Below are 26,462 nucleotides of genomic sequence, written 5' to 3'. Positions count from 1 at the left end.
GGTAAGTAATTAATGTATGCTAAAATATGCAAAGATGAAGGTAAACTAGTGCAGAATAGAGCAAAATCTCTACTACTTAGTAGGACGGGTAAATAGTCCATATTCTTCACTATTTACAAGAACGACAGCAAAGCTCTGAGGGGGCCGTATAAAAGATCTAGTCAGCAGTACCAATTGTCCTAGTAAAAAGGGAAGTTTTGCTATGTTGACCAGGGTGAAGGGTAAATAGTGCAGAATGCTTACTAGGTTCTAGGACGGAGAATACGTAGTGCATATTCACTGCTATTTACGAAGATACCATAGGATACCATGGGATAAGTTTTGAAACTGTTTTAGAGGGAAGATAGCCAGCTGTACCTAGTGTCCTGGCAAATAGCACATCGTTGAAACAAAAACCAGTTCAAAGAGTAATTAATGTTTACTGGGGCAAATGGTAAATAGTGCTTATTCTTTACTATTGACAAGGACTTCATAGAAGCAGCTCTGAGATAGCTTTAGAGCGTGGGGCACTTTGCATGTAGTTCAGGAGTCTGGCTTCCCGTGCCCTACAAATGTCATTGGTCCTAAACTGAACACGTGAATGTGCCAAGCGCTGTGAACTCTTAGTCTGCATTTAGGCACTAGGAAGCCAGCCCATACCAAATCATAGGCTCCCCCGCCACCCTCCCAACATACGAGGAAGAAGAGCACCTTAGGGCTACAGACACAGGTCTTGGGAACTCTTCATTCCACACCCAGTCTATCTTGGCATCTAATCAATCCTGTATTCAGCATGTGTTGCAGAGTGCTCCAGAGTTGGTGAAGGGAATACAGAGCTCTGCGGCCCTGCTTTCCTCAGCCTGCAAACAACGACCCCATGTGGACCACTAGGGTTGGCCTTATACCTCCCATCCGCCCCACAAAATTACTCGGACGAGGGCAGGCTCAGTGAAGGTAGGCTGACAAAGGGTGAGGCCTCTAAGCCTGTTCTTCAATCTCACACTCCACGTGACCACCTGACATGATGTGAAGATGGCAGCCTGTGTACACAGTGTCTGCTCCTGTACATCAGTAAGCTCCTTTCTCTCTTAGATTTCCTTCACTCTCACCCCCAAGAGAGATAAGTCAGAACAGAATAACTAAATAAGTGTCGTCTGAAAATAATCAGGTAAATAGTAGTGCACTCTTATAGGGAAATATCCCTTTGTAATTGAAAAAAGTACTCAAACAACATTTAGATCAACAAAGAAAAGATATTGGGCCTGATTCATAGAATCCAGCGCAGAAGTAGGGCAAGCGCCGTGCGCCACGCTTGCGCCAGCCGTGGCGCAAGCCAGCAATTGTGCGGCACGCATATTCATGGCTTTCCCGAGGCACCAGTAGCGGGGGCGCAATGAACATCAAGCAGTGCCAGTAACGCCCCCAACATGCCCTCGTGCGCAGGAAAAAAAACAGTGAACTGCCTATTAGGGCGCAAAGCCCCGCGCCATCCATGGGCCAGCACACAGCCCCCCATCGTAATCGCGTGAAAAATCTGTGCAGACCCCGGTCGCAGCAGCCAAATCGCGTGGAAAGGCTTGCGCGTACCCCATCTGCACCCCAGCGTAAACGCGTACCCCGGTCACACCAGCCAAATTGTGTGGAAAGGCCCACGCATACTCCATCCGCACCCCAGTGTAAACGCATACCCCGGTCGCACCAGCCAAATCGCGTGGCACGGCCTGCGCGTACCCCATCCGACCCCAGTGTAAACGCGTACCGCGGTCGCACCAGCCAAATCGCGTGGAAAGGCCCACACGTACCCATTGCGCACCCTAGCGTAAATGCGTACCCCGGTTACACCAGCCAAATCGTGTGGAAAGGCCCGCACGTATCCCATCCGCACCACAGCGTAAACGCGTACCCCGCGTATCCCGGTCGCACCAGCCAAATCGCATGGAACGGCTCGTGCGTACCCTCTCCGCAACCCAGCGTAAACGCATACTCCGGTCGCACCAGCCAAATCGCGTGTAAAGGCCCGCACGTACCCCCACCGCACCACAGCGTACATGCGTACCCCGGTCGCACAAGCCAAATCGCGTGGAAAGGCCTGCGTGTACGCCTTCCGCACCCCACCTTAAAAGCATACCCCGGTCGCACCAGCCAAATTGCGTGTAAAGGCCCCCGCGTACCCCCGCCGCACCCCAGCATAAAAGCATACCCCGGTCGCACCAGCCAAATCACGTGGAAAGGGCGTGCGTACCCCATCTGCACCCCAGCGCAAACACATACCCCGGTCGCACCAGCCAAATTGCGTGGAAAGGCCTCCACGTACCCCATCCGCACCCCAGCATAATCGCGTACCCCGGTCACACCAGCCAAATTGCGTGGAAAGGCACACGCGCACCCCTTCCGCACCCCAGCGTAAATGCGTACCATGGTCACACCAGCCAAATCACGTGGAAAGGCCTGCGCGTACCCCTACCGCACCCCTGCGTAGTCGCGTACCACAGTCGCACCAGCCAAATCGCGTGGAAAGGCCCATGCTTACAGCCATCAACCGTGAACACACCACGCAGGCATCCCACAACACATGGCCCCCCCATCACCCGTGACCATAGCCCGCAGGCAGCCCACAACACATGGGCTCCCCATCACCCGTGACCATACCCCGCAGGCAACCCACACCACATGGGCCCCCCAACACCCATGACCATACCCCGCAGGCAGCCCACACCACATGGGCCCCCCCAACACCCGTGACCATACCCTGCAGGCAGCCCACACCACATGGGTCCCCCCATCACCTGTGACCATACCCCACAGGCAGCCCACACCACATGGGCCCCCTAACACACGTGACCATACCCTGCAGGCAGCCCACACCACATGGACCCCCCCAACACCTGCGACCATACACCGCAGACAGCCCACACCACATGGGTCTCCCATCACCCATGACCATACCCTGCTGGCAGCCCAGACCACATGGGCCCCCATCTATTGTGACCATACCCCGCAGGTAGCCCACACCACATAGGCCCTCCCAACACCCTTGACCATACCCCACAGGCAGCCCACACTACATGGGCCCCCCATCACCCGTGACCATACCCCGCAGGCAGCCCACGCCACATGGGCCCCCCATCACCCGTGACCATACCTCGCAGGCAGGCCCTGACTCATGTCCCCCCACCACTACCAGTGATGGCAACCAGCAGGCAGGCCCCGCCTCATGTCCCCCCACCAACACCAATGATGGCAACCTGCAGGCAGGCCCGCTTCATGTCCCCCCACCCCACCTGTGACGGAAACCTGCATGCAGGCCCCGCCTCATGTCCGCCCACCCACCAGTGATGGCAACCTGCAGGCAGGCCCCGCCTCATGGGACACCCCCCACCCCAAAACACATTGGACCAACATACAATCATGCAGCACATGTCAACCAAAATGCCACCACACGCTGCACACCCGCGGTGCACCTCAACACCCATCCATTGGTCATGCTCCCTAGTACATGCCCCATGGCATGGGAATCCTAAAATCACACATGCATGCATGTGTGCACACACATGTACAACATTGGTCAACAGCAAGGACACCCAACAGAGTTAAGGAAGAGTGAAACATGCACTAAACCATTGAGACCAGACACCACTTTGATATTGGATACAAATATATTGAAAAACATGCATGAAAGTCACATTAATTAAAAAAAGCAATAAAACCTGCATGGATCAAATAAAAAAAACGAAAGTGAAAATGGAAATAAACAGGATGGAAAAAATGAAAAACTCCAAAAAGTGGTCCATGTCCATTAATGTATGTCCAAATAAAAACACAAATTAGAACAAAACCATCACACACATGCAGAATCATGTCTCTCATTCACAACAGACATTCACATCCTTGAACAAGGCACTGGCAGCACCTCCGGTGCCTCCAGCTCACACGCATCAAGGGTCATACATGTCCCATTCACACACATCACCTGACAGTCATGAAGCAGACCATGGAGCTATCACGTCACGGTGCACTCGAGGGCAAATTGGCAGCATGAGGCAATCACAAATCAAGAACTCAAGTAACATACATCCTGTAGTGTTGGCCAGTCACACACTCACTACTCAGACACATGCACATGTACACCATGAATGTCCATGATATTGACATAAGCACCCATGTGTCACACCTCTCACATGCCCCAGTCCAGACACAGGTATGCTAACATTTGCGCGTCATTACATGCCGGTGCACATCACGCATTGCAACACAGACACCATTGATGTGGCACACACTTGAATGGAGTTACATGCAGCACTGTCAGGGACATGCACACAGACATCTGTACAGGAGGCATGCCAGACATAAGGCCAAGGTGCACACTCCAGCCACATGTCAACATGCACATGCACTGTGGTGGACAGGAACACATGAATACTTACCAGTCGACTCGAGACAGAGCACCAACTCCAAGACCTGGGTGTACAGCGCTGGGTAGAAGCGCTCCAGGACCTGCATCTCGTCGGTGGTCAACCGGCCCCGGTGCCCTGCTCGATCATCACCAGCATTCAGGAGGTACTGGGCCTCTTTGTGGGTCCTGGACTTGAAGTCTTCCCAGCACTTGTGGACATGATGGTATTCGCGGGGTGGCACCCCAGATGTCTGCCCAGATCTTCCATCCTTCATTGCCGATTTACGATGGTCCGGGGAAGAGGGCATCATGATGCCCCAGGGCTTGCTCCACCAGGATGCCAACTTCCCTGGATGAGAAGCTGACAGCCCTCTACCTCTCTGCCGGGGGGTTGCCAATTGCCTCAGATGGTGTTGTGTCAGACATGGCAACCCCAGAGGCAGGTGTGGGTGGGCAAGGTGGTCCTGGGGCTGGGCTGTGGAGCAGTGGTATGGCAGTTGGGAGTCTTCAGGATCAGCAGAGGTGGTCACAACGACAGGATCACTGGCAATGGCTGATGAGCAGGCACAAAAATGCAGGGCACGTGGGCAGCAGGCACACAGAGTGGGCAGGAAGCAGCAGATGTCTTTGTAGGAGGCAGCTTGGTGCAGTTGGAGGCAGGTAAAGCGTGGTTCAGAAGGAAGGCCCTAATTGCGTAACTTACGTGACACGCACTGAACGTTGGGCGTGGCATTCAGGATCAGGATAAAGTAGTGCGTAGGAGAGCATCATATGCTTCCCGAGGTATAGCGGAAGGACGTGTGGACTTGGTTTCCACGCGATCTCTTCCCGGCGTGCAAGCCTCTTGTTTTGGTGGGGGATTGCCTCCAAGCACACGCGCATGCACTTTTGAGGCCGACAGTGAGTTGCGTATGCATTTTGCAATCTGTGGGTGCCCCTGTGTGTCACATAACCTCTTATTTAACATCACTGTAGCTTACTTGTCCTTCGCATACGTATTTTTTGTGTTGCTGGGTGCCACAGCGTACTGCGTTAGGTTTTTTCTTTACAGGTGGCCTGCAGAGAGGTTGTGTACATGTTTTTTTCATATTTGGGGTACTTGTGCGTTAAGCGGACTGTTTATTTTTTCCCCAGGGGTTACATTGAGCCTTGCTGGGGCACACTGGTACGTTTGACATCACGTACACTGCCCCTCACTCAAATTGCCCAGGATAATTGATAGCTGGACCTCGCATTGCACAAATCCATCTGTGCCATGACTGGGAGAGCAACTAGTGGGAAGGGAGGCAAAGGTGGCTGGGGTGGCTGAGGCACCCGAGGTATCGGAGGTGTGCGAGGTGGCAGGGGCGCCAGAGGTGGCGGAGGTGTTCGAGGTGGCGGAGGCGCCCGAGGTGGCGCAGGTGTCCGGTCCATGCAGGGAGAGCCATGCCCCCCCACCCAACAGCGTCAGGAAGCTGCAGGGGCAGCTGTAGCAACCACCACCCAGCCTCCAGGTCACTCAGCCATGCCTGTGGTGCTCCATGCCCCGGTCCACGGAGACGCAGGGGCAGATGCTATCTGTGCATCGAGGGGGAGGGGACATGCTGTGCAGCGTCATTGCACCGGCACCTAGGGCCCAGATGCAGCAGTGTCACCTGCTGTGCGCACCCGCCAGGGTCAGGTAGCTGCAGGGGCATCTGTAGCAACCACCACTCAGCCTCCAGGTCACTCAGCCATGCCTGTGGTGCTCCCCAAGCTGGTCCACGAAGACGCAGGGGCAGATGCTATCTGTGCATCGAAGGGGAGGGGACATGCTGTGCAGCTTCATGGCACCGGCATTCAGGTACAGCCACCTGCAAGGGCACCTACGTCACACTATCAGAGTGTGATGCCACAGCCCAGGCCACCAGTGCTCCAGCCCCTAATGACCCAAGTGGTCCCAGCCACTCAGGGTGTGCAAAGACTTGTAAGAAGGCAAAGCGTGCAGTAGGCAACCAGGCTCAGTCTCAAGGCACAGCACAGGAGACCTGCACGTCGAGGAAGAGGAGCTTTAGTGATGAGGAGCTCCAGGTCCTCATGGACTACGTGCGGGTACGCCAATGCGACATGCTTGTGCAGGCAGGGAGCACACATACGCCTGCCCATTGTATGGCCCACTGGCAGTGTGTCGCTGACCTTATTAACGCCTTGGGCCATGAGAGGCACTCATCTGCGCACACAATGAAGCATTGGTATGAGCTGCGGCACCGAGCCAAAGGTAAAATGGGTGCCAACTACGCCTCTACTCTGGTGACTGGAGGTGGGTTACCAGAAGAGGATGATGAACTCACTCCACAGGAGGAGATCATAGCTGCTATGATTGATGTGTCGCAGATCCAAGGCGTGGGAGACCTGCCAATCTATGAGGCAATGTCTGGTAAGTGGTGATACGTGTGTGTCCAGGTCATGTGTATGTTGCTTGGATGAAGTGTGTTGGTTGTCTGCCAGTTTTGGCTGCATTTGCATTACTGCAATGGGGAACCATGTCATGGTGGACTGACACAACTTGTTGAGCTGCAGACTGTATACACACAATGTGCTGCACACCGTGATGAACCACATCACCACACCTGCTCACACCTTCCATGTCACTCTGTCCAGGCTCTCTTGGCCCCCTCCCTGCTCCAATCTGTGATGGCGGATAGCCTGTGACAATCTTGCACTCCACACTGGCCTTCTCTTCGCACATCTCTGACGGGTCATCCTGCCAGCTGCACCTCCTCAAGGGGATTCCTCCTTTCCTCTGATTCCCCCAGTTGCTCAGTGTCTCCAGAGGACTAGTCATACTTATGGTGGGGTACTGCAATGGCCTATACCCAGTTTCTGTACTTCTACTCTCTTTCCTCTGCAACTCATCCTGACCTGGACAGTGGTGAGTGTCCTTTGTCTTGGTGCCAGGTATTGTGTCTCCCTAGGACTGTGATGATGGCACTGGCTCCCAGTGGCTACGACTGTTCATTGTCAATCGCTCTACATTGTCCACAGGGCCTTATGGCTCCTGGTACCGCAGTTCCTTCAACCCAATTTGCTTCCTTCTCATGGTATTTGATCACCCCTTTCCTACTCCCTCAGGATCAGTTACTTCTCAGAGCAATTAGTTGGTGGTTAATGTCTATCTTCGGCTGGGGCCTCCCTCTGCTACAGCCTCCCTGCCTCAATGGCACTGGAGGTGAACCTTCTCTGGGTCTGGGGGCTCTAATGATCCTTCCTCATGTGTTCAGCTTTCTCTACCTCATCTCCCCTGCTGGAGTCCTGGATGACTGAGAGAATGCACTAGTCACCTGCCCACACTATGATCTCTGACACGGGCCTATGAGCCACCAGTTATACCCATGCACTGCCTCCCTGCCATACTCCACACTTGGTGGCTGGTAACTGTATCCCTACAACCCTCTAGCAGCTATTGACAGCTGATGTCTGCACATACACTTGCACCAGCACACCGCATTTTCATTTATGATTATGTAGTTGTATTTATTTTGTATGTCATTCCCATGTACTGCACTGCCCACTCCCACTTCCAACCCCAGGTCTCACCTTCACCATGCCTATTCATTTGCGTGATGTCAATGTGAGCTGGCCTCATGGGATGGGTGTCTCTAGCTTCACTCCATTCCACCACCCTTGAATCATTGCACTGTGTGACACCTGTGTGTATTGAGTTTGTGATTTACATGTCATGTCATGTCACATCCATTGTACATGGCTCTGGGACAGTAGTCAGCAAGTCACATCTGATGCAGTATTACAGATCAGACATGGCTATGGTACGTGGCATATGTGTTTTTGCATCTGTGATGTTGGTGGATGAACTATGCCAGTCAGGTGCTCGTGTGTGTAGCAGGTGCTATGCACCATGCACTACAGGTTGTATTTTATCCTTCCACACAGGTCCATGGCTGCTTTCATGCTAGCCTTCACTTGCATTGACACTGCGTAGGTGCAGGAGTTTTTCACCTGGCAGGTTGATGTGTTACATGACGACATTGTGATGCCTAAGTGTGTGGTCTATGGTATTTACATGGCTCTTCATTTTCTTGCTGTCCATGTGCAGGTGATGAGGCACTGGATGCAGAGGAGGAGGTGGAGGAGGAACAGGATAGTGTGCCCCGACCAACCACCAGTGGAGGACGTGGTGTGGTAGCCCATGAAGTTCCACTGGTGCTACAGGCCATCCTGGCCTAGACTCAGAGGAAGCCTTAGGTTCTGGTGGTGAATCAGATATGGATACCTCTGTGGTGTTGCAGGTGAGTGCATCAGTTGTGGGTGCTCTTCCATCCCAAATGTCTGGAGGGTTGGGAAGACCCTTCACAGGGCCAGTCAGTGTCGGGACGTCCGTCTGTGGTGGTTACGGTTGCAAGGTCAAGCTCCACAGTATTGACTCCTGGTCCTGGGGCAGCAAATCAAGGCAGGGATACAGTCTTGCAGCCAGAGACAGTGTCATCACATCAAGGGCCAGGTACCCTTGGCCTAGGCAGGCGTGGGATCCGCCAACGTGGTGGCTGTGTGTTAGCTGGCGATACTGTGTGGGAGCAGTCCATGTGTGCTGTTGCACAAAAACAGGCTGCTTCACATGAGATGTTGGCTCAGGGCATGTATGGGGTGTGCAATTCCATGATACCCCCAGCAAGACAGGTGGAGCACCAGCAGCAGGCATTGAGGTCCACATGCCACTCATGCAGGCTGGACATGGTGGCCAGCAACAGGAGCCGACGGCAGAACTGAGGGCTCTGCGTGCATCCTTGGCTGTAGAGGGTCGGGCCAACAGGGAAGCCCTAAGGTCAGAGTATAGGTCCCTCAGGACTACACTGGCTGCACTCAATGCATCCAGCAGTAGACGGTCTGAACAGCAGATGCAACTGATGACTCGTACCATCACGGAGGAACTGCGTGCATCCTGTGAGGTGTTGCATGGAGACCTCCGGGCCATCATGTTGCAGATGCACGCATCTCACTCCCGCATGGCCACTGCCATGGAGGACCAGACCAGGGCTATGCATGGTTATCCTCCCTTTCCACTACCACATTCTGATGCAGCACCAGAGGGTGGTGACAGCAGCAACGGGCCTCCCACTCCATCATAGCCGTGCAGTGCATTAACCCATGGAGGGTTCTTTTTTGGCATTCACACATGTGGTTGTTGACTTACACCCTGCACCTCCTCCCTCCTGCGTGAGACCCCTCCCCCGAGTCTCCTATGGGCATTTCCGATTTCTTTAAATTAGTTTTTTGTCTATTGTGCATTTATGTGACCGTCTGTTGCTTTGTGTGGCAGCCAAGGGCATCCATTGTAGGGTCCAGCTGGTCAGATAGAGGCTTGCCTCATGTTGGTATTTGTGCCTTGGGTCCAGACACATATGCCACTCCTGCTTCCCCTTTGCATGGGCTTGCTAGGAGTGCAGCATGTAAAAGTAACTTACACAGTGGCATTGGGCTTCCATTCTATCTGTGGGCAGTCTCAAGTCCGACCTGTGTATACACCCCTAGTGGGTCCAGTGCATGGTTGTCATCTTTTTATGTTCATACACTGAGATGCATCCTTTATTCATGTTCCATCTTCATGTATTGCCTTGACTGTCTCCATTGTTGTTAGCCTTCATGCTGTATGCCCTTCCCTGTCCCCCTTTGGTTAGCAGTGCCACACGAATTTAGAAGGGTGGAATTTAGAAGGGTTGCATGTGCAAGTCATGACACATTGAGGCACATGTGCATTTGGGTTAGGTCACGGTCAGACAGATTAACTCTTGGGTCCTGTGTTTCTGCTTTGTTGTACTGGCCAATTGATGTTCCTGTGTACATTATTATGTTGATGAGTGAGTTATTTCTGGACTTTTTAGGTTGATCGTTGCATGCTTTGTGACACTAGTGTTATGTGTTGGCCATTTATTTCTCTGTTTAGGCATTGCATGCCATGCCATGGCGTGTCAAGCAGGTGACATGAAGTGTGGGAGGGTTTAGGTGACATACCGGCATTTAGATGTGTACTTTGTCATGCTGTTTCTGGCATACTCCATCTTCCATGCGTTCCTTTTGTGCACACCAGATTGAGATACATTTAGTACTAAGGGATGCACACAATGTAGCACTTCCGAGGACATATTCTCAGGGCGTTAAGGTTGGGACAGATGATTGCCCCTTTGTCATCATTGATTGTGACCTAGAATGTGCCAGGCCTGTGTGCACTCCGGAGGGGTTGGATTTTAGGTGAAAAATGTTGCCACAAGATGGGTACATGCAGCCTCACCCCGTGCCCTTTCCCCTCCCATGCGCAGCCTCTGTGCATGTGGTTGGGGATGTAGGGGCACCACCATGTCCACCGGTACACCATGCCGTGTTGCAACATTGTGCAGGACACATGCTGCCACAATGATCCTGCACACTACTGGTGGCGCATATAATAGCTCACCACCAGTGTGGTCAAAGAAGTGGAACACTGACTTTATCACCTCAAATGTGCGCTCCAGTATGCCCCTAGTTGCAATATGGGCTGCGTTGTATTTTACCTGGGATGGTGTGTTGGGGTTCTGTAATGGCGTCATCATGTAGGTGCTCAGAGGGTAGGCACTGTCCCCTGTAGAGGTAAGATGAGCTGCCAGTGGTGTGGAATGGTCTGTGTGAGACATGCATGCATTTGCAGGGCCTTTTGTACTCACCAATGAGCCATGTGTTGCCATGCCTTCCAGCTTCCAGGGCCCGCTGTAGGGGTGGCATTCTGAATATGAAACTATCATGGGTGGACCCCGGATAGTTGGCATATACAGAGGTGATGATTCCCTTGGCATCACATACAACCTGCACGTTGATGGAATGCCAGTGCTTGCGATTGTGATAGATGTGCTCTGTGGCCCTAGGTGGACGTAGGGCCACATGAGTGCAATCGATGGCACCAAGCACTTTAGGGAAGTGCGCCACCCTGTAAAAGTCCTGGACCACGGCCTGCTTTTTCTGTGGGCGTTCTGCGGACTGAGGGGCGTGCAGTCATGATTTCCAACACCTGGTGTAGGCAGCGTGACTGTGTGGCTTGTGAAATGCCCCCAACAATGGCAGTTGTCCGCTGAAATGACCCAGTGGCCAAGAAATACAGTACATTGAGCACCTTTTGCAAGGGACTCAGTGCTTGGGAGCACAGGGTGGGTGATGTGAGGTCATCTTCCCACTCTGTGACTAGGTCTAGGATGATATGAGGTGGGAACCAATACCTGCCATAGAGCTGGTCATCAGGCATCCCAAAAAGGCTGGTCCTGGGTAACAAAATGCAGGGCCTGGCGATCCTCCTCCCGGGGTGTCCCGCGATCACTGCTGTGAAAAATGGGACATTCATTGAAGCTGTATACGTGCATTTGTGTGTGCGCGCTCTTTTTATGCATTGTTTTTGATGCGCGGTGACGCTTACATCTGCTTTCGCTTGGCGGACGTGTTTCCGGATTAGAGCTGTTCAATTCCATGAATACGTGTTGTTAGTGCACATGTGGGCATTGCAAGTATTTTACTGTGGTACTTCCCACGTAACGCCCACACGCTTGTTCCCCATTCCACACGTTCCGCCCCCTTTTTAGGTGACTTCGCTAGACTGTATGTGCTTTCGCTGGGCGTCTCTCTCGCGCAAGGCGTTCGTGGTGTCGCAGTGATGTGTTGGACCTGTGTGGATTCAGCACAAGTCTCCGATAAGCCACGCGCTATGTGTTCCATGAATTAATAAACAGGCGCGTATGCGCATTTTGCATGCTTGGGCCCGTTTTTCAGTGCTATTTTATTCTATGAATCGGGCCCATTATTGGTTCTAATTAATACATATATTGTAAGGTAAAACATACAAGTTGAGTTCATATAACACACAGTAAGTAAAGTAATGCAGTCTAAATTAACAAGTAAAACATGTATTAGAATCATGATTTGAACAGTATGACCAATTACAATTAATTTGGTCATGAAATTTGAATAAACATTTATTAATGGTATGAGTTCATTTTGGAAAACTCCCAATGTTGATTCTGAACAAAATAAAAGAATATGTCCTAATGGAGATTTCCTATCACTACGCGTTTCGAGAGTGAATCTCTTCCTCTGGTGTTGGGAAATCAGAGCCTTCCTAAAAAAAATTAAGTTTGAATCAAATTACTCAAAAGTGGGCAAGTATTGCAAGCATAAATTAAAAATTGCAAATTCATTGGAATGCAGTTTAAATAGTGGGAGAACCGACCTGAAATTTCTGTAAAATTTGACTCACATCAATGCGGTGTGTGTTGGATGTCACTAAGACCAGCAAGAGCCTGTCTTCAAACTGTCATGCTGTTAGAACACCCCTATCAGGTGAAATGTAAGGTCAGTGCAGTAACTTGAAATAGTGATGCTGTATAAGATTGGTGTCTTACAACATTAGAAGTAAGGGATGTTAACTTACTTTTGACTATGCTCATAGGCATCCAAGTGAGGTATTGCTGTTCACTTTCTTCCCAAGGCTGTTACTATAAGGTAAACAACCGAGTCCCCTATTTCATCAAATACATTTCGGAAACTATAACTGAAAAAGAGTATCACATTAGAACATGCTTATCACTCTAGTGCTTACCTGTTTTGAAATGTAAATAGTGTGTTGGAGAGGATGAAAAAAGTTAATTTGACTATATCAGTGGAAAAATTCAGGTTCAGAGTAAAGAATGTACAATATTTGGGTCATGAGTTATCCGCTGAACAAATAAAGGTAGAAGAATCAAAAGAATATACAAGAGTAAAAAATGAGTTGAGTGTTGAGAAAGGGAATTTGACCATTACTAGAGAAATTGAAGAATTTTAAAAAGAGAATGGAGTGGGGCATACCACAACAGTGCTATGTAATCCCAAGGGAAATGCGACAGTGGAGAGATTGAACAGGATTTTGATGGAAGCAATATGAATTGCTGTAGCAACATATGGAGATGGTCATGGGCTGTGTTGGTGATCGGAGCGTAGTGCCTCAAGAGGTGTTACGAGAGCGGGTGAAACGTTATTCTTCTTAGTCTCGCAACAATTGGATTTACCACAGTTGTTTCATCTTCATCGCTTATACCACCATGCTGCCAGTCACTCATACATTCCCCAATTGTCTTGATTCCTCCTGGTTTGCTGCAATGCTTGCAGCAGCGAACAATGTGAACCTTCCTGCCACACTCTCTGCATACTATATGATGTGCAAAGCATTGTTTGTCACTTGCTATGAGTTCTGGATTGCGGCACCTGTAACACCTTTTGTTGGGCAATCTTGTGTCATACTTTTGTTTTACTTCCATCTTCTTCTTCGGTGCTGCTCACACCTCCTCCTTATTCATTGACTGTTTTCTTGGTGCCATCTTCGCTACCACGTTGGCCACTGGTCCATACATTTTACTGGCATCAGTATCCTATTCTCTTATGGATCTTTCTGTGTGTTCTACCATTTTCGATTTTTCAATTGTTCTTTCCAGCGTTATGTCTGTGGTGCATCCTCCGCCCCGCCACAGAGCTTCTCTGACCTTTTGGTTGCTGCACCTTATCATTAGTTGATCCCTGATATGTTCATCCCTGCAGTGATTATATTTGCATTTTATAACAAAACCGCGAAGCGCTGTTACAAACTCCTCAATGGATTCACCTCTTTTTTGTTCTCGCATGGCAAAATGGTATCTTGCCAAGAACATATTCTCTTTGACAACAAAGTGTTTGTCCAGTTTGGCTAGGCTCTGTTCAAAACTCGTTAAACCTTCAGCTTCGACATATGCCGATCCGCTAGGGGGCACTGCGCAAGATGGCCGCAGGCTAATGGAGCTCCTGCCGGCTTGGAGACGGAATCAAAAAAATATGTATTAAAGAAACAACAGAAGATGACACAAATGGCAAAATCCTAATGAGCAACCGTCCAGAATCCAGAGGACACCTTACGCATGAATATCGGGCCACGGATGCCCGAGATCCCAGGAGACAGGCACTCTGTACGAGTCATGGACAAAAGCCCACCAATTTCACCCCGCATCAGGAATGGGCGACAGGACCGCAACAACGAGCAGCCAGAGCGGGGCCCACACAGGCTTTGCCCTTGACAGAAAGGGGCCGTCTACCACTCAAACCGGAGCCCACCCGGCACCACTGCAGACCCCCAATGTAGAGCGAACTGACCGGCCGAGCGGAAAACACAGGGTAAAGCCCCCAGCGGTAAGGTGAGGAAGCAGTGTCAGCTGCCCCAACTACGCAGCATGCCGAAACAGCTCTGGATTGCCACCATCGGACCGGAGGCGAATCAGAGCCTCCCTGCACCCGGCAGCCCACATCGGGGTGTGGATGGCCCCTCCCAGGGAGCACTGCCACAGTACATACAGACTGGCCACATGAAGCAGCCTCCATAACAAGTAAGCAGGGCTAAGAAGGGGGATCCCAGCGCAGACCCGACGGTAAGCGGACACACCTGCCCCCCCACATAGACGGGCATCACATGAGCGCAAATGGGACAGGACAAGAATTTTTTTAAAAAAGGTACAGATTCCTAGCGCCACAAGGCCTTCACATTACCCATAGAGCCACAGGATTCCAAAGGGGCAGCGCATTCATCACCTGCGTGCCCTTCAAGACAGTCACCCCACGAGGCCGCCCAACCCTGCAGCCACACAAAGCCTGCAGGCCCATAGCCCGCAGAAGGAAAACCTGAAGGCAAGACACCAGGCCCCATTCAGTGCCAGACAGGGCTCGGGACAAGTCAGACGAAGCTCCCCCCAACCGGGGAACACAGATAAAGTGCAGTACCTGGATACACATCACAGACAATGAACAAAGGATTAGCGCACTAGAGGACAACCTGACAACAACAGATAACGTCCTAGATGGGGTCATCAGGGAGGTCCAAAGACTGGGTGAAGAAATCGACGATCAAGAAAATTGATCCTGCCTTAACAACCTACGGGTGGTGGGCCTGCCCGAGAACGTGGAGGGAGCTGTCATGATGCATGCCCCCAGTCTTCAGGGCCAAATCAGCCTTCCCAAGTTGCAGGCTTCCATTTGGGGCTTTAAAGGCCCCAAAATGTTTTCGGAGGCTTTCCTGGAGCCAGTCCTGGCACCTTTGGCACCAGGCTCATACTATTTGACCACATGGAATGAGGTTGCAGTGAACATGGAGGCACACATATCCCAGTCCTGAAGAACTGAGCTGAGCAGTCTAGCTTCCAGGGAGTGGCTGGGCTTGGAACTACTTACCAGGGACTACTTTACCTGTGCTATATAAATCACACCCTAGGAACAGAACACGCTTCGCGTTGTTCTGCACTCCTGCAGCGTAACGCTCACCTTGACAGCTCTGCTCCTGTTTACCTGGGCCTCAGTCACAGCCTGTTGTCTTCATCTGGAACCACGGATCATCAGCACCTGTTGAAGAAAGGAAAAAGACAAGAAGAAGGGCATTAGTAGAGAGTTCTTACCTGAGAGAAGCAGTCTTCCAATTCCATCCGACCTGCTTCCCATCCTGCCGCTTCTGAGAACCAGAAAGAAAGAAGGGAGAACGAAAAGGCATCAGTCATCTCAGGATTCCATCTAAGCGGTCCACTCGGCTGCTACTCCGGAGCATCATTGCATCTGCAGAAAGGAGACAAGAAAGGAGAACAAAAACTTACGGGGAGACATCCGTCATCTCAGGTCTCCATCAAAGGGTGTGCCAGTGCTAAAGGAGAGGAAAGCTTCAGTTGAGAGGAGGTAAGAGTGATCAGTCCAAGAGAGTGGGGTGGGGAGAGGAATAGAGAGATTAATGTCTTTGGAGATAAGAACATCCAAGGTGTGGCCGGCAGTGTGCGTAGGACCAGTAGGTAGAATGGAGAGAGGGAGCGAGTTGCATAGGTTGCGCAAAGCTCCTGAAAAGTCAAGCTGGATACTGAGATCCTCCAACCGGAGGAGTTGGGAGGAGGAGGAAAGGAGAGAAGATGCCAGGTTAGCCCATTCCGAGAGGAAGAGGGTTGACTAGCCAGTGGCCGATGGAAGGTGGCCAGAGTAAGAGAGTAGACAGGAGAGAGAGAGAGAGAGCCGGCAGACCAGGGATTCGAAAGAGGAATAGGCCTGAGTGGGGATGGTGGAAACAGGGATCCACTCTGGAAATATTAGGGCAACTCCCCCTCCCGGTCTGTTGGTCCTGGGTTCAGAGAGAATCTGGTAGCCTTCATGGAGGAGAGTGTCAAGGTCTCCAGGAGAGCAAGAACATCAAGGTCCATGTGTTCCAAGAGGTGGCAGATGTCGGAAGAGTGCTTGACTGCGGAGAGAAGTTGAGCTTGGCAACGTGGAGCAGGTTGCCATTTCTGAAAGACTTAGGGGGGGTGGAAGGGACAGAGGTCCCCACTGTAAGCAGTGCAGGTGCCAGAGAGATAAAGTCAAGAGAAGGCAGAGGGGCTGAAGGAGTGGTAGATGGCAAGGGAGCCAGCAAGGAGGAAGGTGAAAGTTGATATTGCGAGGGGGAGCTTATCAAAAAGGAGGTTGGGTTGAGACCCTTGGAGCAAGACAATACCATTGTGATAGACATTTATGATGACCTTGGAGGTCAAGGAGAAGGCAATAAGGACCTCCCAGCGGGTGCCACCATTGATGTGCGAGGAAGAGTAGGCGGAGAACAGAGTGACCATATGTTGAGTCTAAAGGTCATGGGAGGGAACGACAAAGAGGATATCTGTGAGAGTCTCTCTGGAGGATGCACTGACGTAGGTGTCAGTGACAGGACAGCGTGGGTTGGAACCAAGAGTGTCCTTCTTAAATTTCTTCCTGCCAGACTTAGTAAGCAGTGAGGGATAGGAGATAGAGACGCAGTTAGAGAAAATAGGAGATATAGAGAGTGCCACTGTGAAGGGCACAATGTGTGGTACACTTAACCAGGCTGAGCAACTGTGGCACCTGGGAGGGAGTTGACAGGAGGGTACAGACTCCCAAGGAACACAATAGGAATGGAAAAAATCAGTGGGAGCTAAAAAGGGGGGTACAAGGGTGCAGGGAGCAGAGGCAATACAAGAGCAAGGAAGTAGAATAGATATCTATCTAGTAGAACATAATAATGCAGGATGAAAGAACATCTAAATTCGATTTTTAAACAGACACAATCAATGCAGGATGAAAGCACACCTAAATTCGATTTTTAAACAGTTACAACCAATGCAGGATGAAAGCACACCTAAATTCGATTTTTAAACAGGCACAATCAATGCAGGGTGAAAGCACACCTACATTCGATTTTTAAAAAAACAGACACAATCTATACAGGATGAAATCACACATAAATATGATTTTTAAACAGACACAATCAATGCAGGATAAAAGCGGACCTACATTAGATTTTTTAAATGGACACAATTCAGGATGAAAGCTCAGCTAAATTAGATTTTTTAAACAGACATAATCAATGCAGGATGAAAGCACACCTAAATTCGATTTTTAAACAACAGACACAATCAATGCAGGATGAAAGCGCACCTAAATTTGATTTATTAAATGGAGACAGTCAATGCAGGATGAAAGCGCACCTAAATTAGATTTTTTAAACAGGCAGGTTTCAGACAGATCCTCATGACTGGGGCAAGAATGTCAAGAGTGTTGGTGATGGAAATATGGAGGTTTCTGAGGTCAGAGTCACAGGTTGAATCAGGGGTGGGTGAGTGAGGGGGTCTGAAGGTGTAGGCGAATGCACATGCAGTCACTCTTTTCATAGGGTGGGTGTTAGTGAACGAAGTTGGAGTGGCTTTTGGGGGGGAGCGGTCAGAGGGCCAATGGGACCCAGATTTCTCACTCTCTACCTGTCGTGTTCCCCAGGGGTCTAACCTCTCGCCCTGGCTTTTCAACCAATACCTGGCAACTCTCGCCTACTGCATTTCCATTTTCTGCTCAAACTTCCAGTGCTATGCTGATGACACCCAACCATTTTCAGGTTTCCCTCTGACACCTCCTCTTCCTTAGAGGTATTCTGCCTTTCCTCTACTTCCCTCAGATGCTCACTGTGTCTCAAGCTCCGGTTCTCTCTAGGTTGGACTACTGTAACAGTCTCTTTCTAAATCTATCTGCCTCTAATCTCAGCCCTTTAAACTAATCCAGAACAGGACTGCAAGACTTGTCCTTGGCCTCAAGACCTGGGATCGTATCTATCCAGCTCTGAAATCCCATCATTGGCTCCCTGTTGATGCAAATTTAAAACCCTCTGCATTGTCCACAAGGCTTTCTGGGCCTGAGTCCAAAATACCTTCATCTATCCCTCTGTAAATACCTCCCCTCTCGAGCCCTCTGCTCCTCTACTTCTAATTCCCTCAGGGTCAGTCGTTTTTCAAAGAAACAAGTTGAGGGCAGATCTCTGTCTTCGGCTGGGGCCTCCCTTTGGAACAGCCTCCCGGCCACCTTGAAACTTAAGGAGTACCATCTCCTGTTCCGGAAGCACCTCAAGACCTTCCTCTTCGCTTCTGCCTTTGCCCCTCTTCTCCCCTGCTGATCTGTTTTTTTCTCTTGGCACCGTGCACCTGGTCACCCTCTGTCCTTCAGGCCCAGGTACCTGATCACCCTGCCTTCCTCCTGCACTGCCTTCGGGCCACCTCTTGCACAGGGATCTGTTTTCTGTACCCATACAGTCCCCCACTCTTCCTCTGTACTTATCAGATATACCCTATCTGACTAATCATGCACTTGCCAGCTGCACTACCACTTTTCACTGCCTTTTTAAAAAATGTATTTATTGCACTTATTATTAATTTCTGTTTCTCTCCTCTGTTCCACACTTTCCACCTCTCCCCTTCTATGCACATCCCCCTTTTTCCCCTTTTCCATGCACTTGCGCGTTCTTAATGTCACTGGGCCTAGTAAGATCGATGTTTTTGTTTCTCACTTGTTCCCCTCCCTTCGCTTGGTCGCGCTCTGAAACACTTGTGTATGAGCACAATATAAATAAAATATCATATCATGGGAAGAGAGGAGAGAGTGGTCAGTCCAGGAGAGAGGAGTGACTGATGGGGGGAGAGAGCGAGGTCCGAGTGTATGATGGCATCCACAGTGTGTCTAGCTGTGTTAGTTGGCCCAGAGGGGAGAGTGGAGAGGGAAAGCAAGGAGCAGAGGTCAGTGAATAGAGTGGATGCAGAGCAAGGAAAGTCCAGTTGAATGTTGAAATCCACCAGAAGGAGAAGGTTTGCGGTGGAAGAAAGTAAAGAAGAGCAGAAGTCAGCCCATTCATAGAGAAATGGGGAGGAGGTGCCTGGGAGCCGGTAGATGGTAGCAATGGTCAGGGTGCAGGTGGAAGAGGTGAGCATTTTGCAAACCAGACTCTCAAAAGAGGAATAGTTCTGAGTAGGTAGGATGGAAGCTGGAACCCACTCGGAACATTAGGACACCCCCCCCCGCCAGATCGGTGAGGTCGAGGCTTGAAGATGATCTTGAAGCCGTCAGGAGGAAGGAGTCAAAGGCAGTGACTGAGCTGGCATTGAACCAAGTCTCGGTAAGAGCGAGGATGTCGAGGTCAATGTCTTCAAGAAGGAGACAGTATTCAGAGACGTGTTTGTCGGCTGAGCAAGCATTGAGGGTCTCCAGGTAGAGGTGGTCTGTGCGTTTGAAGGATTTCTGAAGTGGAGTACAGGGGTGTGGTACACCATTCATTGGAGGGAGGGGGAGTGTAGAAGGGGGAGATGCAGGTGAAGGAAGGAAGTTAATGAGGGAATGCTGGATACGATAAAAGAGAAGGAGGTTGGGTTGAGGACCCTGAACCTGAATGGTGCCAGTGTGATAGACATTAACGAAGCAACAAGAGGATGTGAAGCCAGCCAAGAGGACTTCCAACTTGTTGCCACTGTAATAGAGGAGTGAGAGGAAGGAGAGAGAGTGTATTTGAGATGGGGGGTCCAGCGATCAGGAGAGGGGACAGAGAAAAGGATATCAGTGAAAACCTCTTTAGAGGAAGCACTGACATAGGTGTCTGCAATGGGAAGTCAAGGGTTTGCTCTCAGGATATTCTTTTTGTGCATTTTCCTGCCGCACTTGGAGAGAGAAGGTGAATAGGTGATAGTGAAGCAGTTAGAGAATATGGGAGAGATGGAGAGAGCCATAGGAGGGCAGAGGTTTAGCCAATGAGAGAGGAAGGAGTGGCAGCACTGCACTGTGTGGTTCTGATTAAACTCAATAGGAGGCCTAATAGATGGAGTCGTGGAGAATAAGTGAACTCAGAAGGAATAGAATTAAAATGGGTAGGTGATATAGAGATGTATAAAACTATACACACATAAAATCGAATTTAAAATGGAGGCAGCAAAACACTAAGGTTCACAGTTAATGCTAAAACACCAAAATTCAATATTAAGCAAACTGAGATTAATTTTTACAAATGGAGGCCACAAACAATGCAAAGCAGATGGTGCAGAATGCTAAAAAAACAAAATTTGATTTTAAAGCACACCCAGATTTGATTTTAAAAATGGAGGTAGCAAACAATGCAAAGCAGATGGCGCAGAGGTAATGTTAAGCAACAGTGAAGTAGCAAATGCAGTGAAGGAATGATGTTAGCTAGGCAAGGATGCAGGAGGAGAGAAACATTACAGACACCTCAGAAAAGTTAGTTGTGGAGGTCAGCCAAATTCACATTCATGACCCCAGAATTCAAGGATGGCTTATGTAGTTGTTCAGTAAACAGTTCGGGGGGATCTTTGTTAGGGGTACAAGTCAGTGGCTCTCCAGACCCTCCTCAGGCCGGACAGGCACAGACAGGGCCTTCGATGAGGGCCCTGGGAGTCGGGCCTTCTTTGCCTTCCGGCTCACCCGATTGGCTGTTAGAAGGAAAAGGGCCAGTCTTAGCACAGTGTATTCCCAAGCCAGGCACTCCAGTGCCTGCAGATAGATCGAGGCCATGTTGGAATTCTATGGCCAGGTGTCAGACTCCTGAGTGAATACCTCACACTCCTCACCTGTATCCTCTATTGAACTGTCCAATGCTTCTGAAGCCTTCTTTCTTCGTGGTTTGCTTTGTTCTGCAGGTTTTTTCTGCTTCTTCTGATGAAGAAAAGGACGTGCTCCTTCGGAGGCCACCTTGACTGAAGGTTTAAACCAGACCAGGTGAACTCCAGGGAGCAAGACCCAAAAGTCTCAGCGAAAAAGCCTCCTGGCTGAAAAAACCCTGGTAGATGGAATATGGAAGTTGGTTCCAAATCTTGTCTTCAGGTGGAGTTGTTAAACACTGTGACAATCCAGTTCGTGGTAAGTAGAGATGAATCGTGGTCCCACAAGAAGTAAGGTTTTCTGACTGCTTTCTTTGTAACAATCCGGGTCTTGGTAAATAGTGAAGGACTCTGGGAATCGTAGTCCCACAGGAAGTAAGGTCTACTGACTGCCTCCTTTATACTGCAGAAGGATAGAAGGCTTGCAGCAAGAACAGTTAAGTAAACCCAATAGGATAAAGGGAATGCAGTAAGAGAGATATGAGCCTTGCTATAGAAAGTCGTGTGAGAAAGGTAATGAGTCAGAGGTAAGGCGTTAAGGAAGAAGGAGCAGAATTAAATGGCTCTGAGGAAGAAGGTGAACAACAGGAGCCGAGGAGCAGAAGGGAAACGAAGAAAAGGAACAGTGCTCTCGTGGACGCCGATTATCGGAGGCAAAGGCAAAGGATAAGGCGTTGTGAGAGACCGAAATACAGAACGTGACAACGCACCAAATTTAAAGGTAAGATTAGTCGAACGCTGTGCAAGATCAGAAATAACAGCCACTGAAACAAAAGGCTTTGGTAGCTGTGGGAAAGGCAATAGGGAAGAGGAATAGAGAATTCGTGAAAAAGTAAGCAAAGCGAAATGAAAGTATACAAACCACTATACCTCAATGAGATGAACGATCACCCGAGTGCACGGAGGGAAAAAACAGAACGAGGGAAAAACAAACAGAGAAGGATGTAGCACCGGAGCACTGGATAGCCAAAGCTAGTCTCTGGAACAACACAGAAACTCTGAGTAAGAACCATAGACGATACAATGCAAGGATTTTATCCCAGACCCTCGTACATAAACAGCAGACAGCCATGTTGGAAATAGACTAGAGCGTTACTGTGGAACTCTGGAACACCATGTTACGTGTATTTCCACCTTTGCCAGCACTTCCAGGGGCGTTGTATGACACCAGGGTACAACCAATGCGGCTGGCAGAAAAAAGAACCCCACCAGCACTGGGCGCTGCAATGCATTCAACTAAAATAAACGCTATTCTGTGGAAACACATTTTGCGGTTTCTTTTTTCTTTTGAGACACAAGTGATGGCAGTGTGGGGGGGCAGGAAATGCAAAGAGTCAATCTAGAGGGTAGGTCATGAAATACAATGGGACATATGGCAACAGAGATAAGGCAATGAGAAGGCCTTGGACGCAGAGGGTGAGAGTCACAGAGAGATGTGGCAGGGAAGAGAACAACAGTCAGCACTCACATGATGGCAGGGGGATGCCACAGTCCAAGGGTGCAGGAAAAATGTACCAAGTATGAAACATGTCTTTGCCAGCAGTGACAAAAGGATGGGCCGCATGCCCAGCCAGGCTGGACAGGCACAGGCAGGAGCCTTAGGAGTGGGGTCTTGGAGGTGGGCTGACATTTGCCTGCCGACTTGCTGATAGGGTCTGAGCAGGAAGAGAGGCCCAATCCCACCCTTCCAGACAGGTCAGGCACTACAGTGACTGAACAAAGGGGGAGTCATCTTGGAAATGGAGACCAGTGCTGCCTCGACAGTGGATTCGACCCCCAAAGCGGCAAAACACACGGCTCCAGCGTTCAAGGCACACAACAAATTGAGTTCATTATTTTTAAAAATAAAATAACTTTATTTTCCCCTCACCCCACCCGACAAAAATCCCCGCAATCCCGCCCAACCAAAATCCCTGCAACCCCGCCTGACCAAAATCCCCTGCAACCGCCTGACCCAATCCCCACAGCCCTTGCCAGACCCAATCCTACAGCCCCCTACAAACCCAATCTCCACAGCCCTCGCCAGACCCAATCCCCACAGCCCCCACCAGACCCAATCCCCACAGCTCCTGCCAGACCCTATCCCCTCAGCCCCCGCCACACCCAATCCCTTCAACCCCCCGCTAGACCCAATCCCCTCACCCTCACTAGACCCCATCCCCACAACCCCCACCAGCCCCAATTCCCACAACCCCCAACCAGGCCCAATCCCCACAACCCCCCACCAGACCCAAACCCCACAACCCCCACCAGACCCAATTCCCACAGAGCCTGCTAGACCGCATCCCTTCAGCATCCACACCAGACCCCATCCCCACACGACCTGCCAGACCCAATTGCCACAGCCCCCGCTAGACCCCATTCCCACAGCAGCCGCCAGACCCGATCCCCACAGCACCCGTTAGACCCGATCCCCACAGCCCCCCGCCAGACCCGAACCCCACAGCTGTGCGCCAGACTCGATCCCCAAAGCCCCCGCCAGACCCAATCCCCACAGCCCCTGCCACACCCAATCCTCACAACCCCTTGCCAGACCCAATCCTCACAACCCCCCGCCAGACCCAATCCTCACAACCCATTGCCAGACCCAATCCCTGCAGCCCCCACCAGACCCAATCCCCACAGTCCCAACCAGACCCAATCCCCACAGCCCTCGCCAGACCCAATCCCCACAACCCCTAGCATACCCAATCCCCACATCCCCCATCAAAACTAATCCCATAGCCCCATTGACTACATGTATACTCAATACTTTCCTAAGGACCAGACTTGATCTGCATAGCCTCCTTGACGCAATCCCCACACAGCCCCCACCAAACCCAATTCACATAGCTCCAGCAAGGCCTAATCCCTATTCAAGATTCCATTGATACCACCTCTTTTTATGCTCCCATCTAGAGCCAAATATCCTTCAGCGACCAGACCAAAGTAACTACCATAGCCCCTTAACCTCAGAATCAACCCCAATAGATCCCAACATCCCCTGCAAGACTTAATACTCAAAGCCTGTGCCAGACACAATCCCCAAAGGCCCCAACAGAACGAATCACCAGAGCTCCAGTCACACCTTATTCCAGTTGTAGACCCCATCAATATCACCCACCTCTTTTTATTCTCCAATCCAGACACTTGCAACCTTGTCACTGACTGGACCAAAGTATACTAGTCCCCATCAAGAACCCTCTTTGTAGGTCCATCCAGACAATCACCATAACATCTATATGCCACTACATACGGCCATGCAGACATACCATTGCCCTATCCTATCAAGACCCATCATTGTAGACACATCCAAACAAAGTTTAGGCCCTTCTTTGAACACCTAGCCACACACAATTATGAAAGCCCTATCCAGGTCCCTCGTCACATGCCCATCCAGAGAGTCACTTTAGCCCTCAGACCCATTCTGCCCTAAACCGGCAAGCCCAATCCCCATATCCCCAAACACAATTAACATGCCCCCCAATACCATCATCATAAATCTCAAGACTCAGCCACCATAGCACCACAGACCCAAACACCATACCCTCCCTGACACAATGCCCATTGACACCAAACTCAAAGCCCATAGCTCCTGATAACCCTAGACCTAATTACTGTGCCCACCTATACCCAATTACAAATGATATTCATATTTTTTATACAGTGCTTCATGCTGGATTCCTCCAGCTTTTAAGTGCTTTAATTATATATGTCCTCATTATCACCCATTTGTTGTACATACCAGACCAGACCAGACCTAGTCGCTGTAGCCTCCAGTCACCATAGAAGTCCATCCCCAACCATAAAACGCCCCCATGTATCATTATAGCCCCAACCACCACAGCTCTCCCAATCTGAGAAGAAATCCCCATTAAACACCACAGACCGTCAGAATAGCTGCAAACCCCCAGATCCAATCACCAGATCACTCCATATATAATCCTCATATCCACCATACTCAAAGGTTATGCAGCCTCAGACCTAATCATCATTATCCTCAGACTCAATGGCCACAGCCCCTGAAGCCCCAGGCCCAATGAAAAAATAATTCATGTCCAATAACCAAAGCACCAGATACACATTAATTGCCCCAGACCCAAATACAATGGAGCTCAGACCCAAACACAGTCCCCCTACCCAGTCACCATATCACCCCCTAGTCCAATCCATATGCACCTCCTAGACCCAGTTCCCCCAACCCCAAATCTCCAAACTCAGCCATCAAATCCTCCCAGATCTAATCACCATAATAATAATTTGGTGATTTAAATAATGCTTCATGCAGGGTTCCTACTTCCCTGTAAGAAATGGTGTCGCCATTTTGTACCAACTTGTTCCATCCCACCCCACCAGACACAAAAGCCTCCAGCCACCATGGTTCACCAAGCCAAAGCTCCCATCCCCAAAGTACTTGCAATGCCAGATTCAATCCACATAACCCCCTACAGACCCAACTGCAGTAGCTGCCAGCCCCCAGACTCTAAGGCCAATATACCCCCATAAGGAATCATGGCCAATCTACACAGTCCCCCATACCTAGTCCCCAGTGCACACTTTGGCCCACTCCCCACAGCACCAACGAAGACCCAGTCCCCAGATCCATATCCCTCACACCAAATCTCCATCGCAGAACTAAGCCATAATACCCATAGACTCAATCGCCACAACCCTGCAAATACAATCAGCACAGTCCCTCATGCAATCAACATACCCTCTCAGCCCCAATCACCAGAGCCCCTTCTTCCACAGGACCAGTTACCATAGCCTTCCAGACCTAATCGCCATATCACAGCAGACGAAATCATTGTAGCCCCCACTTCCAGGCCCAATACTCATAGCCACATCCACAGACCCAGTCCCCATAGCCCACAACAGACCAATCTCTATAGTCCTTGCTAGAACACACCTGCATGGCCTGTACCAGACTCATACTCTGTAGCTTCCCTGGCCCAATCACTGTAGCCCCAAACCAGTCTCATTGTGCCCTCAAATGTTTCACTCTGGGGTGGGGGGGGGGCAAAAGTCCCCTAGCCTCCTCTTGAGTTTGATGAAGCAACCGAGCAAGGCAAGGAAACCCACTATTTCTCTGTGGGCTTGAGAGGTTTCTTCTCCCCAAAATGTTTTTAAATGTGTCAAAACAGTGTATTTTACAACACAAGTATAATATG

General features: G+C 50.3%; 1 protein-coding gene across 7 annotated transcripts in view; it reads left to right on the top strand.

The window, feature by feature from the left end:
• Positions 1–26,462, top strand: part of KIF1A (kinesin family member 1A) — a 4,129,412-nt gene that overhangs the window by 1,148,159 nt on the left and 2,954,791 nt on the right. The gene's annotated exons all lie outside the window — the stretch shown is intronic.

This window comes from Ambystoma mexicanum, chromosome 10 (assembly GCF_040938575.1).
Source record: "Ambystoma mexicanum isolate Mex_15411 chromosome 10, UKY_AmexF1_1, whole genome shotgun sequence".
Taxonomy (NCBI): Eukaryota; Metazoa; Chordata; class Amphibia; order Caudata; family Ambystomatidae; genus Ambystoma; species Ambystoma mexicanum.
This window is presented reverse-complemented; position numbering and strand designations above follow the sequence as displayed.